Here is a 20,384-nt window from a genome sequence, read left to right on the forward strand (position 1 = left end):
GAAGCAATGAAAACCTGCTAACATGCTAATTAGAAAACCAAATGTTAAAGCAACTTATAATTCCGCAGTATCTACACGATCCAGCACAATCAAGGTAAAGGGGTGCAATTAAAACATAAAGCAATAAACAATAAAGAACCAGGTAATACACATTATGACATGCATGAATAAAAAAATAAGAGATCATGGAAAAACAGTAATCAGCAATCCAATGTGATACAGGTTTAAAATTTTAAAGACCAGCAAAATAATTAACCATCATTCCTCTGTGTATGAAGTCCATATCATGATAATATGAGTCCATAAAATTCAACTTCCTCGTAGACTGTGATGTAAAAATAGGTAGAAGTCCATGTAAGCTGTAGACTAAGTATAAGCTCAAACACTATGGGGGCAAGTCTGATAGCACACAAGAGTGAAGTATGTCCATGTAAGCTACGTCACCAATAACCAGGGCAGGATTCGGAATAACCCACGCAGGCTCGGTGAGGTAGATCCAGCTCGAGGCATACAGAGATCTCTCATGAGAAAGGACCCAGCTAGATGAAGGTGGGCGAGGTCCAAGAGTCCAGATGGTGGGATTCCCAGTAAGGCATGAGCGATGGTCATCAGAGCCAGTGTCACAGGGCATACACTGTGGGACATGGTGCGTGGAGGACTGATCAAGGTCACCAGAGGTGCCATTCACAAGCAAGTGGTCAGTCAGTGAAGGGACTAGGTAGGCAGAAGAGTGGATAGTTTGGCCAGCAGAGTTCACACTATCTACATGGGGATACCAACTAGGAAGGCAGGAGAATATGTCCAAAGCTGGAGATTCAGTGATACTTGGGATTGTATCTAGCACGTCAACCTGCCTGGAGGATGGAGGCAACGCTTGGACATCGAAGATGGAGAAATGATACGGTCGACGTCGCATCGCTGAGGTATCCCAATTCTGCACGCAATCATGGTGGAAGATGCTATCACTGCAGATTTCCACGGGTGAGGAACGATAAGGTGCTGGTGAGTACAACACTCTCTTACTGCCAACCTTGTTCTGGTGATGCATCCCGATAAGTGCCCTCATCGAACGGCCGTCGTCACAAACTCCAATACGACTGGACGGAGTGATAGCGATAACGTGACCGATTGAGTTGCGATCGATATGATTGCCACATAACTCGGTTATGGCCACGGAGCAGACAGAATCGCTATGGACAAACGAATCGGATACGAACGTAGTATTTACGGTATTGCTATGGTACGATACGTAAGATTCGCGCCGAGATTGGACAGCACACTCATCAATGCAATGATGACCAACAATGAGTTGCTGAGTAACAGGAAGAACTACCGAGTTGTCAAATCCAGGGGTACACGTAAAGTCATCATCATAGACGCTGCACTTTGGAACTACAATGCTATGCTCAGTACTTGAAGTCACTGTACCAGGAAATTTCAGAGCAAAGCTCAGTATCGGGACATGCACATCACTAATGTTTTCCTGACTATCAATGGAAATATCGCAACCGATATCACCGAAAGCCACTGTACCAGGAAATTCCAGAGCGCTGCTCAGTACCGGGACCACATGATCGTTGCTAATATCCTCCCGACTACCAACAGCAATATCGCAACCGATATCACCGAAGACTTGAGCTCTGTTCTCTTTACAAGAGAGATCAACATTATGGTAAACATCACAACTCACATGAGTATTCTTATCTCCACGACTCTCATCACTCAGATTATCTAATTGAGTACATGTTATCTCAACAGACTCGGAGAATTCAGGACTCTGTGTTACATTAATACTCTCACCATCATCCTCAGGTAATACAGAATCTGGCTTAATGTACTGCTCAACATGACAACACTCAAACTCATAAAGGACTGGGTCTGGGCTTGCATAGTGCTTGCGATCACTACCGTCACCATCATGATCACTCTCACACCTTTGACAGACTGAATCATGAGTCACACAGCAATCAACAACATTACCCTTATTCTCGCTCGTCTGAAGGACTGAAGCCCTATGACTCTCTGGGTAATCATGCACGTAAGAACTTCCATAATCTGCACAACCATTTACATAAATGACAGCACAATGGGTGTCCACTGGGTCAGAACCAACATCAGCATTAGCATTCTCACAAGCGATACTCACTGTCTGGGATGTTGCACTTACGGAGTCATGTTCGCACACACTTTGAGTCAGACCAACAACAGCATACTCATTCGCAGCAGCACTCACTGTCTGAGAAGTTACAATTACGGAGCCACGTTCACACTCACTATGACTCAAATGATCATAGGCACTATTGGGAACAATGCAATTCACGCTAAAGGTTGGATCACACTCACTGGTATAGGAACCATAAGAGTAACTGACGCCATAATCGCCAAACGTGATCAAGCGTTTGGATGGTCTAATCAATACGTCATTGCATTCCATGAAAGGAGCACCTACTAGGACATCTCCGCCATAGGAATCCATGACGTTATCTGTAACAACAAATCCGTCAAAAAATAATTCACAACCATTATGAATCAAATAGAAACTGCTGAAGCCAATAATGTATGACTGCGGTACTGGGACCACATCAGCGGAAACAAAATAGGACTGAAAATCATCATTACAACCATCAACAACAATATCAAGACCGAGGTCGTCAGCGGTCGATTGCCTCACCATACTGATTGTGGAGGCACTAAAGACATCAATTCGCAAGGTTTGTTCAAAATCACATCCCTGAATCACGGCAGGGAACCAAGGCCTACTGCTAGGACCATTAGCGCGTCGCTGCTTCGACGCAGTGCCCGTGGGCGTGGACACATCCGCGGGCCCGGCCACGGTTAAAGCGCATCTGTGTGTCGACGCAACGTGCATCTCAATGTATGGGACTGCACTTATCCACCCTACCCAATCAATGAAAACTATACCTGGGTTATCACCGTAAGTTACAACGGAACGCCTGATCCCTTGTTTATGGGCGAGATTCACCTCCGTCTATATTAATGGTAGCTTAAATTGGCCTAGGTTATGACCACCGCATGACACCACGCAAAAACAATAAAAGGTGAAACGTCGGACGATCCAAGTATAGGTTGGGATGAGTTTAATTAACCGTGACCGAGTCGTCGTTAAACATAAAATACAAAACATCGTAATTGTGTACAACACATGACATGTATGGAACGCCAAGAGGCGTGATACTATAAATACAAATAACTCATACTGGCGAAGCCTATTGTGTTCACAACGATTTCTAATTGAAAGAAAATTAATGTTCGAATAATTATGATCTAAAGGTATTGTATCAGTTTCGTTGGCAGTTTTGTCTATTACAAAATTTTGTAAATTGGCGCCATGTTAATTTAACCTAGTTGCCACATATAGGCCCTTTTTCATGTTTTTCTTCTCTTCGAGTTACTCGAAACCTTAATCACTGATGACTGAATAAGGAAGCAGATATACCTACGTTTTCTCTCAATATGTATTTTGTAGATAATCATTAGACTAAGTCACCTAATTTCATACACGGTGAAGACAATAGACAGAGAAAAAAAGTGCATATTCATGATATTAAGAATATTTAAAAAAATCCTCCATTGATACAAATGTTAGATGCCCTATTCAGATTCGAGTTTAACAAAATATTTGGAGCCTATTTTCCCACTAAAACAAAGTGTTAGGCCTGCATGTATTGTAAACTGTTACTATCTGTATATGTTTAATATTTTTACTAAATGATAATAATCTCTTAATGATAATAATCTCTGCTAAAGAAAAGAACAGGTAATTTTTATATTGTTGCCATGCTAGCACTAAATTCTTAAAATTTGAACTTAGTTTTTTTTTTAGGCTTTATATATTTTACGCTGACTGTTAACTGCTACTTTATATAGGCCTAAATAACATATAAAGATAATCGCTGTTAGAATTCATGGACATTAAAAAAAATGCATTTTGCCTTAGATGTATTTTTTTAAACAAAACACCAAAAAGAAAAGTAAAATTCTTATCCATCGTTATGGTCATTTCAAAATTTATGTGAACTTACCATCATATCAAGGTTGATATGAATCATGTTTTAAAACTTCGTACAAATGTGCCAGTGAATTTTTAATAGACAGATATACCCATTACTGCCAGATTATGAAAAATGTACAGGTCTGTTTTCATGTCATTGGCATCTGTCTGTCTCGAGAGACAATAGAGTTTGCGCTGGTAGTTTCTTTTAGTTCCTAATTCATAAAGTGCAGCTCCTGCGATGACTAGATAGTCCAATCCTTGAGAGGCAGGTCTTGTTGCAGTTGCTGCATACAAATGTCACTTGTGGCTGAGCTGTTGGAGCCATGGCTAACTGTCGTCTTAGTTGTCTTTTCTCCTCCCATTGTTCTACTCCGGGGGGGGGGGGGTATATAATGCAAAGCATTTTCTTCTTATCGAGAAAAAAAGAAGAAAGAAATCCGCCCCAAAGCGTCGCATATTTTTCGTTACGCCGTTCTGGTCGCATTGATCTGCTACAATGGGCTGCAATTTTGGTGAAAAGCGGCCGCAGAGCGCTGTCCGACCATCGCCTCTGCGCGAGCGCACCTGGCGGAAGGGCTGCCGGGCTAGCTGCATCATGCACGGATGCCCGTTCCATAGGGTTGCATACGCACTCACACGCTGGTGATCCGTTCCAAGGACCCCCGTTTTCACAAACATTTGTAGTTCCAAAGCCCGTTCCGAGGACCCTCCTTTTTACAATAAGCCCGCTCCAAGGCCCCTGTTTTTTGTCTCGCCCGCGGCACACCCCTACCACTTTTTTGGTCGAGTGCCCCCCCCCCCCCGGGGTTCTACTCTTCTCTGTTCGCTCCTTTGGATGCCCATCTTCACAGCATGTCTCCATTTGGGGCGATCTGCAGCTAGGGCTTCCCAGTTTGTAGTGTTGATTTCACTGGTCTTCATATCCCTCTTGCACACATCCTTGAAGCGGAGGACAGGTCTTCCAACAGCCCTGGTCCCGGTCGCTAGCTCTCCGTACAATAAGTCTTTCGGAATACGGCCGTCGTCCATTCTAGTGACATGCCCAAGCCATCTCAGTCGTCGTTGTGTTAGATAGGCATAGATGGTTGTCATTCCTCCCTTCTTGAGGACATCCTTGTTTGGGATGTGGTCCTGCCATTTGATGTTCAGGATTCGTCTCAGACAGCGGAGATGGAAGACGTTCAGACGACGCTCCTGGTGTGCATACAAGGTCCATGACTCACTGCCATACAGGAGAGAGCTGAGCACACAGGCCTGATAGATCTTCATTTTTGTGTTGGTGGTTAGTGAAGTGTTCTCCCAGGCCCGCTTTGAGAGTCTAGACATCATAGTTGCTGCTTTGCCAATGCGTACGTTGAGCTCGGGATCAAGGGAGAGTTTGCTGGAAATCATGCAGCCGAGGTAGGTGAAGTTTTCAACAACTTGAAGGGTGTAGTTTCCAATGGAGATATCTGGAACACTGCGTACATCCTGGCCCATGATATTTGTTTTCTTGAGGCTGATGGTGAGGCCAAAGTCTTCACAAGCTTCTGAAAAGCAGTCAATCAGTCTCTGAAGGCCTTCCTCGGATTGGGATGACAGAGCAACATCATCAGCAAACAGCATGTCTCTAATCAGGATTTTCCTCACTTTCGTCTTAGCCCGAAGTCGTGCAAGATTGAGTAGTTTTCCATCACTTCTTGTGTGTAGGTACACACCGTCCTTAGATGATCTGAAGGCGTGTGAAAGCAGCACAGAAAAGAAGATCCCAAAGAGCGTAGGGGCAAGCACACATCCCTGCTTGACTCCATTCTTGATTGAGAATGGGCCAGATGTAGAGCCGTCATACTGGATGGTGCCCGGCATATCATCATGGAATGATACAATCAGCTGAAGCAGTGTGGGAGGGCATCCTATCTTCTGTAGCAAATTGAAGAGAACCTTTCTGCTGACTAGGTCAAAGGCCTTGGTAAGGTCGATGAACGCAATGTACAATGGCTGTCTCTGCTCACGGCTTTTCTCTTGCAGTTGGCGAATGGAGAATATCATGTCAATGGTTGATCTTCCAGCCCGAAATCCACATTGTGATTCTGGGTACACACGGGCTGCAAGCAAATGCAGTCTGTTCAGGATTACTCGGGCGAATGTCTTTCCAACAGTGCTTAGGAGGAGGGAGATTCCGCGATAGTTGTTACAATCACTGCGATCCCCTTTGTTCCTGTACAAAGTAATGATGTTGGCATCGCGCATATCATGCGGAATTGTTCCCTCTTTCCAGCATTGACAGAGAAGTTAATGGAGATGGCGTAGAAGACCAGTGTCCTTTCCGGCTTTGATTAGGTCTGGGGGTATACCGTCTTTTCCTGGAGCCTTGCCGGAGGTCAGGAAGTTCACAGCTTTTGTAAGCTCTTCTAAGGTGGTTACAGTATCAAGATCTTCCATGACAGGTAAGCATTCGATGCTCTCAATTGTAGCTTCGTTGACCATCACCTCACGCGCGTAAAGCTCTTCATAATGCTCAACCTATCTCTCCATTTGAAGCTTCTTGTCTGTAATGATCTCCCCAGTAGTTGATTTGAGTTGTGATGTCTTTTTGATGGTTGGCCCAAAGATCTTCTTTATGCCTGCGTACATACCGCGGGTGTTGCCGTTATCTGCAGCAAGCTGGATGCTCTGACATAGGCCTAACCAATAATCATTGGCACAGCGTCTAGCAACCCGTTTGACATCCGTCCTCGCCTTTCTGAGGGCTGTGAGCGTCTTCACAGATGGATCACTCTTGTAGTTAGCGAGTGCTGCTCGTTTTGCTTCAATGACAGGCTCCAACTCTGTGATTCAAGCTATGAACCAGTCTGGGTTCTGCTTTTCTCTCTTGCCGAATACTTCCATGGCTGAGTGGTGGATTGCATCGCGAATGTGATTCCATCTTTCTTCAGCAGTAGCAGAAGGACAGTCCTGGAGGGCCTGTTCGATGGAGTCGGCGAAGAGATCCTGCAGGTCACGACTTGATATGTTTGCAGTGTTAATGCGTGGGCGAGCTTTCTGCTTTGAGCAATGTATGCGCTTGGGCTGAAGGCGCACCCTGCTGGCAACCAGTGAATGGTCTGTGTCACAATCCGCACTGTGGTAACTTCGGGTAACTTGGACGCTGTTCAAGGATGAGTTTCGTGTGATGACAAGGTCTAGCTGGTGCCAGTGATGAGATCTGGGATGTCTCCAGAATACCTTGTGGCATGGTTTTGTGGAAAAAAACGTGTTGGTGATGCAGAGGTTGTGGTAAGAGCAGACTTCCAACAACCTTTGACCGTTTTCATTCAGTTTACCAATGCCGAAGTGTCCGATGCATTTGGGCCAGGAGTCATGATCCACTCCCATCCGTGCATTGAAGTCTCCTAGTAGGAATAGGTGCTCGTTGGCAGGGACGTTAGCAATGACAGAGTCCAGATGCTCATAGAACTGGTCCTTTGTCTATGCAGAGCTGCAGAGCGTTGGGGCATAACAGCTTATGATGTTCACTAGACCGGAGGCAGTTGATAGACAAAGCCAAAGGATGCGTTCTGTGCCTCTATTTGGTGGTTCAATCGAGGAGAGTAAGGAGTTCCTCACTGCGAATCCAACGCCATGCTGTCGCCGTTCCTGTGGCTCTCTCCCCTGCCAAAATATGGTGTAGTCCTCTTCTCTGATACTCCCCTCTGAGGGGAGTCTTGTCTCTTGTAGTGCCGCAATGTCAATGTTGAGCCTCTTTAGCTCACGGTCGATGATCGCTGTCTTGCGGGTGTCATCGACCTCTTGAAGATTGTCTGAGATGCCAGGACACATAGTCCTGACGTTCCAGCTTGCCAAACGCAGGGCTGGGGTTTTCTTTATGTTTCGTTTATTGCTTGGTGCAGTAGTTTCAGTCCGCTTGTCGAGTCAATTCTCTAAGCTCCAAGCGCCCGATGGAGCAGTTGGCCTGTGGCGGGTCAGCACCTAACTAACTGGGGGCTGCCCAGCTTGAGGTGGGCGGTAGCTGACCAGTGGAACGCGAAGATCCCTCCCACCGACGGAAGCAACCCGTAGCGCCTGAATCCTACGCCAATCGGAAAAGGCTTATAACTCGTGACTGCTGCTTCCCGTGTTGTTTCTGCCACTTTTGACGGTGGCACTGAAGTGTCCTCTCCAGAGCGCAAGCCTGGGCTCTTTCTATGGAGATCCTGGGTAGCCCAATCGTCAAAATCCCCCTCTCGGCCTCACTGATGTAGTCCAAAGGAGAGTAGAACAATACATTTGGCACCAGTTTGGCTGCAGGAGCTGTCGGAAGAGTGTCGAGACGAACACCAGACCGCCTGCGGGGCTCCACTCCGGTTTTCAAGGAGGTTAACTCCCTAGCTATTTTCCCATAGCTGGATGTCCGTCACCCTGGACAGGGGCCCATACCGGGGTACTGTCAGCCGGAGCCAGCTGAGCCCGGGACTCGTGTCAGGCAGGGTCGTCACGCCCTGAAGCAGTGAACTAGGTCACTACCCACTACCTACAGGCATGGGCGTCAATCGGTGGGGGACGGGGGGGGGGGACGTATCCCCCCATGATTTTTTCAGGGGGGGACACAATACCCGGGGGGGCCACTTCCATTGACGAGTGGATACCATGCGCGACCATGGGGTCTCGAAAAGCACCCTAAACACGTATTTTCCATATTCTGAAATGCACCCTTAACAAGTATTGACGTCTGAAACCCTACCCTTAACAAGTATTGGAAACAAAACGATACTCTTGGCGATTGAAATGAACCCCTAAACAAGTACAGCGATATTTTATTGTTATGTCACGGGTCCGTCGGTCGTCGGCTTTACCTTTACACACCATTTGGTTTAGTACCTTCCACACCTCGCGCAAATCAGACTCTAAACACGTAGTGTTGGGGCAAAAAGGACATCTTTCATAAAACATTTTAATTTTGTTTTATCATCCCCGCAAATTTTACCCTAAACACGTAGCAATCCTAGCGAAATAGATACCCTTTTTTCATTATTTTTGTGTTTTTGACACCCTTATCACGTTACGTACGTTACGTGCCCTATCTTGAAAAAGACATCCTTTGTACGTGTTTTTTTGGTCGCGCATGGTATCCATTCGTCAATGCAAAATCAAATGTCCCCCCCCCCCATGTTTTTGTCACAAAAGAAGTGTGACCATCTGGGGGGGGGGGGGGATATGTGCATACCTTCTCAAGGAAATGAGAGTTGATTCCCCTTAAAACATATAAAGAAAAAAAACAACTGTCATGTAACTTTTCGATGCAATTGACGGTGGTTAAATTCACATTCAAAAGCAGCGCAGCTAGCCGTCTATGAACCTTTTCTGTACGTACGACGCCGGGGTACACGCGAGCACCCACATGGAGACCCGCACGTGCGTGTGGGTTTTTTTTTCATGTGGGTATGCTTGTTGATATGAAATGAAGATTTGTATTTTGTTTTGTATTCATCTGCAGTTTATGTAATTCATTTGAATGAAATCCTTAATAAAAACATATTGAAAAAAAAAAAAATGCACGGCATGACAGCATAGGCGGATCCAGGGGGGCCGAGGGGGCCGGCCCCCCCCCCCTATTGGCGGAGCAAAAAAAAAGGAAAGAAAGAAAAAAAGAGAAGAAGAAGGGAAAAGAGAAGAGAAAAAAGAAAGGGAAACATAAAAGGAGGAAGACGAGTGAATAAGATAAGGGGAAGACTTGGAAAGTAATAATAAAAAATCTTTCATGCCGGGATATAAAATTTTTGCTCGCGCTTCGCGCTCGCATCGCCTTTTAGGTGATTTACATATCTTGCTCAATATGGAGCTTAAATATCAAATCTTGAAGTCAATATACAAAACATATTTCAGCTCGAAAATTTAACTTTCATTATTTAGTTTGATTTGCAAATTTGATTTTTAAAAATTGTTCTGTAAATTTTTTTGTTTTATGGTCTGAATATTAACATTTTCTGCTTGCGCTGCGCGCTCGCAAAATCTGATTTGTCAGGTACCTATTATTTTCCTGTATTCCATAAAGTTATCAAAATACGACCCTATTCAGGTCAGATTGTGAAAACGTATCAGCTAGCGCTGCATGCTCGCATTTCGATTGGTGAGTTATGTTTATCTCAATATTAATTCTATAACAAACTACTTAAAATCCCCATTTGATCACATGCAGTTTATCAGAAATTTCGGCTCGCGATTTCCGCTCGCATTGATTGTTGAAATATATCAACTCATGCATCTTATTCATAATTACAAAAATTCTTTAAATGTCCAGTTTTCAGGCCATAATATTAAGAGATTTCGCGCTCTCATGCTTAGGAAGAGAAATAGGAAGATAGTCATCATTTTCATATGATGACATAATGTCCCGGTCCTATGTCAAAACTCAAAGTAATAATAATGAAACTTATCAGCTCTTTTTAATTGTGATCCATATCCACCTCACAATTTTCCCACAAAGTGCTTTAAAAACAGAGCTTAAATTGACCCTTTTCAGAGCGGAATATCACATATTTTTAGCTCGCGCTTTGCGCTCGCTTTATTGATTTTCATGATAAGAAATGTATTTAAATTACCCTAATTCTACATGTTCTAGGTCGAAATCTGAAACACGCGTTTATTTAGATACGCAGCTTGTTCTCTATTTAAATCATTATCCAGTTTCAGATCACAATATAAAAAATTATCTGCTCGCGCTTTGCGCTCGCATTATTAATGTAGGAACATTTCCAATTACTCATTTTCATGATTTACAAATCAGAGTATCCAGAATTTTTCCGCTCGCGCTTCGCGCTCGCATCAATTGTTTAGTTATTTACTTATCCTTTTCACGATTACAAAAAGTGCTTAGAATTTCCATTCTTGAGGTAGAAATGTCAAAATTTTCAGCTCGCGCTTTGCGCTCGCATTATTTGGTAGTTAAAATATGTAACGTCATCATGGCTAACACGCAGTCGTTAACAGATCAGATCAAAGTGTATATCAAAAATAAATAAAACAATTTGTGCTCGCGCTTTGCGCTCGCATTATTAATGTAGGAAGCCGATTTCCAATTACTCATCATTTTCATGATTTACAAAATATGAATAGAGTGTCCAATTTTTAGGTTTGAATCTCGATTTTTTCAGCTCGCGCTTCGCGCTCGCATTAATTATTTAGTTATATACTTAACCTTTTTCATTCTTCAGGTAAAAATGTCAAAATTTTCAGCTCGTGCTTCGCATTATTTGATAGTTGAAATATATAACGTCTTCATGGCTAACAAGCTGCCGGTAACAGATCCTTTTTTATCAGATGAAAACGTATATTAAAAATTTCTGCTCGCGCTTCGCGCTCGCAGCAATTATTTAGTTAGATACACATCTCGTTTAGGATCATAAACATTGCCCAAAATATTTGAATTTTAAAACAAAATACATAAAATAAACAAAAAGCTCACACTTTTAAATAAGGCTTATGATATTATATATATAAATATATTACCCCTTCAAAGAAACAAACAAAAATTAACTTCGAGCGGCCGATCGGGGAAAATGTGGGTGAAAAAAAATCCGGCCCCCCCCCCCTATTGACGAAGGCTGGATCCGCCCCTGTGACATACGGTACGTGTAGCGGTGGAGTATGACGAACGTGTAATGGATCTGGAAAGTATACCTATAAAGGTGACATGCTTGCATGTTGCTATTGTGTCCCCCCATGCTCAAGTTTGGATTGACGCCCATGCCTATATACAGGTAGCATTAATACACAAGCAGAGGAATTATCAGGCAGTGAACAAAGTAGCACTGAAATCAAACTATAGGACCTAGATGATTTCACTGCGTTGGTGGGTAAAAAGCTTCTTCTATATACCTTCGGAAAACTTCTTGTTGAAGATAAAATTACAAGTAGGCGTATTAGGGCCTACTCTTCTACGCCCTGCAATTTATCTGAGTTCATTCATTTGTTCCCATAGTACATGTGTGTTATAACTTTATCTTGTTTATTGTTGGCTGCTATTAGAATAATAATGTTTGTTACCTTTGAAAACATCGTTTTAATCGTTTTATATATCACTGTTTTGTTATGGGCGAACTCGCCCCGCCCATCTGGCCAACTTTCCCCGGGGTGGGGCAGGTTCGCCCTGTATCAAAGATTTTCTTTACGGCCCTTTTTTTTCAAAACCTTGTGTATGTCCTCGATGAAAATAGGATATTAGGTAGATATTACCTAGGCCTTTTATAACTGACGACCTTCCTGCTAAACAGTCAGTCCGCAAGCCCTGAAAAAGTAGCTTCTTTTATCCAAGTGATATTCATGACTAGAGGGTTTTTGCATAGTTAATGAGCTTGGTGCGAACCAAAACACCTCTTTTTATTCGGCCATTGCTACTCTAAATATTGACGAAATTTCATGTTTTTGGTATCTTTGTAAAGAAGAAGAATCATTCTTTCAGGTCATGTGTTTGGATTTTTAAAAGAATGTTGTGATATAGGAAAAACTTTTGATCTAAAACATGAAACAAAATATTTTTTTTCATGCAACAAAAGTTGTTGTTTTCACACTTAATTTCTGTTTGGGCACAAATGATTTTTAAATCATGATAAAGCTGAAGATCTAAGCTTTAATATGATATAATTTTTATAAGAAGATGTATTTTAGATGGGTCAGCAGCCAGCTTTTCATAGGCCGAGTACATTTTACAGCTCAAAAACAAGAATACTGCGCTCTGATTGGTCATAGAGACCGCACACCCACGCAAATTCCAATGTTCCCCACACTGGGCCTCTGCAAGGTCACACTCACCATGTGGTAATCTCTTCAAATTACCCGCGCCTGTTTGTTTTGAAAACAGTATTCAGCCAATCAGAACTCTAGATTTTATGTTACTCAGAAATTTCAGAAATCTCGTCTTGCATCTTGATGGAAAAAGCTGGCTGCTGACCCATCTAAAAGATGCTACATATCAAGAGTGACATTGTAAGAAAGTATAGAGTTTGAGCTTTCTGATGATATAAATACTGTTGGTGCCTAAAACACAAAATGTTGCACAATTTGCAAGTGAAAACAGAGGAAGAAAATTCTGTTTGATGCATCTTTTCAGGTAAAAAAATCACTTATTTATCAAAATATTTCATTCAAAAGAAATGACCAACATAAAAGAGTAACATTTACTCTTGCCCATGGTACAAAAATAATCAATATTACTCAAGGAGAAAGTGGTTAAATTCTTTGAGAAAGAAAGTCTCACAATTCAGGAGATTTTGCAGGGACATGAATTCAGCCACGAGAGGACTTGGATAAATCTTGCTCATTTGCTCATTAACACAGGGGCTTGCGGACTAACTGTAAAGTAAGCACGGCTCTAGAAGACCGGGAAAAAATGGGGCTGACTCGCCCCGCTCTCCCCTATTACCATTACATGGTTACATAATACCACCACACATATGTAATTCCTTCTTTTGCTATTGTTTGTGATTATTATACAAACAAAATACCTCACCAACGAGTCTTCGTTATCAAAGCATGATGTCTTGTATTTTATATATTGTTAGTACTCTCTCCATGTTTCTCTCTTTCTATTCAGTTCTTTCTTTCCCACTCTGTTTTTCACCCCTCACTCTATCTCGCTTGCTCTTCTTTTAACTCTTATTTGATGTCCGCATCATTGAATGCATTCTTTTAGCCAATATATAATTTTGTATTTTTGTATTTTTTTCTTGGAACATCGTTCTCAAGCTCATAGAGCTTATGATGCTCCACTCATGTATATATATAATATAAATGAATATACTAATATGAATATTATGTAATGTTAGATTATGTAAGCAAATTATCATATACATTATATAGATCTGAGAAAATGGAGAGGTTCTCTAAAAAGCAAATGCTTGTATATAGTTTGTGGACCCCTCTGGGTAATCACTGTAGAATTGCCTACGAATACGGACATAGAGGTGACAGAACAGAGAACAGCCAAAAAAAAAAAGAACAAGAAAAAAGGAAAATATACACAAGGGATATGAAAATAAAATGGAAAAGAGATAAAGAAAGGCAATAGAGCAGGACTTGAAGGCACAGATTAAAAAAACAAGAAAATAAGTTAAGAAGGCATGGAATGGTGAATGATATGATTAATGAAAATTGAGGAAATGATGACCTGTATGATTTCAGAAAATTGAGGAAATGATGACCTGTATGATTTCAGAAAATAATTTTTAATTTTTTTTTTTTTTAAGAACTGAGGAATGGGCTATTAATGATATCTTCATTGAGGGAGTTCCAGAATCTCGGGCCTATGGCAAGCCGTTTTAACATTGAAGTCTATTTCTTGATATCAAGAATTCGATGTCTTGATATCAAGAAATCGAATATCAAGAATTCATTTCTTGATATAAAAAATTCGAATTCTTGATATCAAGAAATGGTTTTGTGTAGTTAAGCAATGGTAATTCTTGATGTCAAGAAATCGAATTCTTGATATCAAGAAATAGTCTTAAATGTTAAAACGGCTTGCCATACGGGCCTTCATACATTTTTTAAAGCTTAAATTTTTCTAAAAAGCGGTATAGATAAATCTCGTAAGACTGTCTTGTAGGGTAATGATGAATTGAACGATTTTGAGGGAACATTGAATCAACATCACATTTTCATGAGAATCTAACTTTCAGATTGATTTTGACATGGTATTCAGAAAATAACATATCTTACATTTTCCTTTCCTTTCCTCTTCTTGCATGTTTTCTTTTTCGTTCTGCATGGGTTGTAGAACTTTGGGGGCCAGTGCTATGTGGATCGGGTAGGGGGCAATGGCGGCATCGGGATTTTTAACTTAGGGGGAGGCAAAAGAACATTTGGGAGGGGGGGGGGGCAACACAAATATTTTGCCTATTTCACAAAATCGAGCGAGAAGTGCGAGCTATTATTTTTTTAATGTAGACCCTACTGACTTGAAAAGGGACCTGTTAAGGACTAGCAGTGTGCATTGGGTCATGAAGATGATATTTCACCAAATAAATAACGCGAGCGAAATTTCTTGATATCCTGTGATGATAACTGGGCGATCTTAGCACTTTTTGTAATTATGAACTGAATAGCTATCTATTTAAACAATAATGATACGAGCGTGTAGCGTGAGCTGATAATGTTTTATTCATGAAAATATAAATACGCTGGATGTGTACTATCTCGCTAAAACGAACAAAAACCCTAATGGCGAGATGCATATTGACTTGAACATTAGATTTTTAAGCCACATGTGAACAGATAATTTACTTATCTCAGTCAACATTTACGAAATTTTGAATTTTGTAGAATGACCCGAAAGATTTATGTTAGTAAAAAAAATTGTTTGGATGAGAGCTAACAGTGAATGGATGAGAAATTTTAAAAATTAAAGAACAAAAAGCTGTTTTGGAGCACTTTGCAGCTTTAATAGGATGCTTATGACAACAATAAATTACTATACACTTTTTTTTTATTTCGGGGGTGCAATGCCCCGCGCCTCCCCCTCGGTACCGTCACTGGTCTGGGGCGGAGTCCCCGGAACGTCGTGATGTTTTTAAACATTGGAGATGGCCACTTTTTTATCAAATCGTGGGTACATACACAACACATATTAACTTCATTGCAGTTGCGGATAATAAAGGAATTATTTTGAGGCAGCACAACATAGCAAATGTGGTAAAATATGTAAAGTCGCCAGCGAGCCAGATAATTTTGGCTTTTTAAAATGATTTTGAAATTAAATTCTAATTATGTAATGGCATAGCTTTGGAAATTTAACCAAAGTAAACATTAAGAGGTTTTTTTTATGATAAGTCTAGCCAGCGTAAAGCTTAAGTTAGGTTAGGACATAATATAGGGGGATATTACTAACCCTTGACCAACCCTTGGCTTAGGATTTTTGTCCTGATTGCGACTATTATGCATAAAATCTAGCAAGCTTAATATGATATCCCGTTCTTTATATTTTTCAATCCTCGGCAGCCCGGTCGACTTCTTTTCCCTTTTTCTTGTCCCTTTTCTTTGTATTCTGATTTCCCAATTTTGCTTTTTTCTCTACTTTCATTTCCCGTTTCTTTTTGCCTCTCTCCCATTTTCCCGCCAGTCTTGCCCGTGTCATTGGGTCATATCTTTGTATTTTATTTTATATCCTTCTCTTGCTAATCATGCTAATGAATTAGTATTTCATGTTATTTTGTACTTCCTGACAGTCATGTTCTTCTTTCCTTCCCTTTCCCGCTTTCCTTCCGTTTATAATTTCCCTATTGTGTTCCTTTTTCCCCTTCTTTTCATTTTCCCCCTTTCCCTTTCCTCTTTTTCTTTCTTTCTTTCCCTTTCTCCCTTTTCTCTTTTACCCGTTTTTTATTATTTTCCCGGTGAAATCCGCCGGGAGGGGGGGGGGGGGAAGCGTGCCCCCCCCCGCCTGTTACGTCACTGCAAATTTTGATATTCAGACTTGATCAAAACTGGACGTTGTGAAACGGTTTTCAATAAAAAGAACAAACTTTGTATCTCAATAGATGATGTGAGCGCATAGCGAGAGCTGATGTTCATACTGACCCTCTAGGGAACCTTTTAAGCGCTGTCCAATACGTAAGAATATTGTGAAGATGATATGGATCTCACTAAATGAATGATGCGAGCCGATCATAATCGTGATAATAAAAATTGAAGTATACGGATATATAAATATTCATACCATCAAGTATCGAAAATATGCATTGCTTATTAATTTTTATGTAATAATTCGGATTATTATTTGTTTGCAGATGATTACTGCTATTAACCTAATAAAAAATTCACGTTTGCAAAATCAATAAATTAAATTTGTGGAATGATTGTAAATGAGTGTGAATGAATGTAAATATAAAGTAAATTATGCTGATAATGATAATAATAATAGCTGGATTTATAAAGCGCTTTTTGCCTGAGGATATACAAAGCGCTGCTATTATTACCCCGGCTTTAGCTCGAGCTACCATCACCGGCGCTCAGTGCATGCAAGGAATTACTCCTGCCGGGTACCCATTTACCTCACCTGGGTCGAGTGCAGCACAGTGTCGATACATTTCTTGCTGAAGGAAAACACGCCATGGTTAGGATTCGAACTCACGACCCTCTCTTTCAAAGGTGAGAGTCAGAACCACTACATGTCAGGAAAGAAATTTAATTATTGAATGTTTCACTTTAAACATGTGTTCAACATATTTTCTTGTCCAGGTTAGGGTTGTCTTGTAAACAAGCATGTACATATGTTTTGAATATTTTAAAAGCAAGCGTTGGAAACGTTTGATACCCCCCCCCCCCCTTAGAGTACAAGTGTACCAGGTTGATGTCATATTTTGAACCGGTGCTAGAAATATTTCTTACTAGGTGTAGTATTTTCATACAGGTGTCATAAATAGCCAATACAGTTGTGCTCTAGCATTTATGAAGGTAGTTGACAGATGCACAGGAAGTGTCTTTTCTTAATAAGAATGTGTTGCTTTATGCACATCTGTTATTTGAAATTCTTTGAATTACTTAATAGAAATTTTACAGTTAGTCCTAGTAACGAAAGGGTATATTAGGAGGTTAGTTTCAGTAATTCAGGAAGAACCACCTAAGCTAGAATAGACCACATATGTTAGTATACTATAGGCAGTCTAAGTTAAAACTGAGGGACTACGTCGGTGACGAGATTTACGACCTCAGCTGCCGCCGGTTCTCCACCGACATGATTGGTCAACATTCATGTCATCATTGGGGGCTCGATCTCGTCCACTAATTCGTTGAAGCCACATCTCTCTGATCTGGGGGCTACTCATCCAGTGGCGTAGCTAGGATTTTTTTCCTGGGGGGGCACTGGGGGGTCCTTGCTTTTTCAGGGGGGGGGGCACCATTTTTTCGGTGTGTGTGTATGTGTCACAAGGGCGGATCCGACTTTCGCCAATAGGGGACGGTGCCCGAAATTATCTTCACCTATATTTTCCCCGATCAGTTACTTCTTAGTTTTATTCTTATAAAACAACATTAACATGAAATAATCTCATAAGCCTTATAAAAAGTGCGAGCGCGAATATTTTGTTTACTTTCATGTATTTTGTCCTGAAAATTTAATATTCTGGGCAATGTTATGGATGATCCTGAACAAGATTCGTATGTAACTAGATGGTTACTGCGAACGCCAAGCGCGAGCATAATTTTTTTATTAACTGTTCTAGCATTATCGACAAGGGACCTGTTTCAATAATTATTTCAATAATGCGAGCGCGAAGCTCGAGCAAATTTTTTTGACATTCCGACTTAAAAATGGTCATTCTAAGCAGTTTTTGTATTAATAAATGGGATAGGTATGTAACAATCAATTGATGCGAGCGCGAAGCGCGAGAGGTAGAAAATTGAGATTTCAGACCTAAAAGCGGGACACTCTATTCATATTTTGTAAATCATATAGTTAATTGGGTATCATTAATAATGCGATCATGAAGCGTGAGCAGACAATTATTGATATTCTGATGTGAAACTGGATAATTTAAGTACATTTTAAATAAAGAACATGCAGGCTATCGCGCATGTTTTAGATTTAGACCTAGAATCTGGGCATTCTGAATACATTTGTTTAATGGAACATTATGGAATACACCTAGACAATATAAAATTGGCAAATCAAACAATGTGACCACGCAGCGTGAGCTTAAAATGCTGATATGTAGACCATAAAAACAAACATTTTACAGAGCACTTAAATTTGTAAATGAAAAAAAAATAATGAAAGCTCGATGTCCGAGCTAAAATATGTTTTGTATATAGACTACAAAACTTGCTCCATATCAGCCTATTGAGCAAGATATGAATCTCATCGAACAGGCAATTCTGGCGCGAAGCGCAAGCAAAAATTTTATATGGTAACATGAAAGATTTTTTTTTTGCAAGTCTTCCCCTCACATTATATCATTCACTCGTCTTCCTCCTCTTATTTTCCTCTTCTTCTTTTTTCTTCAGTCTTTCTTCTTTTTTTCTTTTCTTCTTTCTCCCTTTTTTTTTGCTCTGCCAATTTTTTTCAGGGGGGGCACCTGGAGGGGCACATCAAATCTCAGGGGGGGCACGTGCCCCCCCCCATGCCCCCCGTAGCTACGCCACTGTACTCATCAGGGGGCAACTGTCTGCGGAGGCCGAGGCCGAGTGGAAGAGACATCGCAAGCTGCGGAGGCCAGGAACTGGACAGACCACCAGGGCCGAGTGGGGCATGTCAAGCCAGAAGAGATGATGGGGCTCTAGTCTATATTTTGTTATATCCATGTATATTTCATGTATAATCATTGTAAAATAAATCAAAAGGAAACCACAGAATGACAAAAGAGATTTGATTAAATCTTGTTAATAAATCTCTTTTTAATAACTGTATTTATCAGTTTTACGTATTCTTTATTTGGTGTTAAGCAGCAGTATAGGTAAATAATTAAAAAAAAGTCACTTCCCACGTGACACTACACCACGACGCACCTACAATATGGATATTGAAAATTTGAATTAAAGGTTTGGTATACTATTAACTATTTTCAGAGGTTATTCTGTTTTTGTTAAGTCTCAACATTTGGGGCTTATACATTTGCAATGTTCAAGCAAATGACTATACTTTGTGAAGTACCAGTATGGGTGGAAATCTGTCTCCAAAGGTAGGGGGCCAGGGCTGGAAAATTTGACAAGCAAAAAAAACCACCCACAATCAGGTCATTGTGAATTATGTTTTTTCTCCATAATAAAAGACAAAAAATAGTAGGGGGACATTTGATACTGTGTCCCCTAGTATTTCTGTAGGGAGGACACGTCCCCTGTCCCCCTGTGATTTCCGCCCATGTATAGAACAACGAGACATAACCTATCCATTTTTTAACAACTGCATAAAAAGTAAACACTACAAAATCGTGACCATTAATAGCAAGTGCTACCGTTATTGCTAAGCTAACAGATAGATGCCAACTAGTTTTCCATCAAAACCAAAATAAACACAAGTGACGTAAATGCATACATGCAAGTCTGCAACCTTCTCATGTTGGAGTTGGGGCAGTTTCGGCAAGTTGTGTTCGGGTTAGAGAAATCATGGACCTATGAAGAGATGGACATTCATCGCTTACCTAATGAATTCACTAACAGGGGACTGTAATTGTCCTCTGAATAACATTCTCTTCGTACTAGTCTTCTTTGGTTCAATGATCGTCACCGTGAGAAGGGACGGAAGCAGTTCGTGACTGGACATTTATATTTCACAAATTATATGCGCAATAGACAACAAATCACTTAAATCATGGAAAATCGATGTGCAGTTCTTTTTTACCTTTGGTAATCCTAGTTCCATATGTTTTATTTGGGAGAAATGTCTGCATATTTTAATATAGAGGCAATATTGTGATTGATTGTTCAC

Source organism: Lytechinus pictus, chromosome 3, assembly GCF_037042905.1.
Source record: "Lytechinus pictus isolate F3 Inbred chromosome 3, Lp3.0, whole genome shotgun sequence".
In the NCBI taxonomy this organism is placed as follows: Eukaryota; Metazoa; Echinodermata; class Echinoidea; order Temnopleuroida; family Toxopneustidae; genus Lytechinus; species Lytechinus pictus.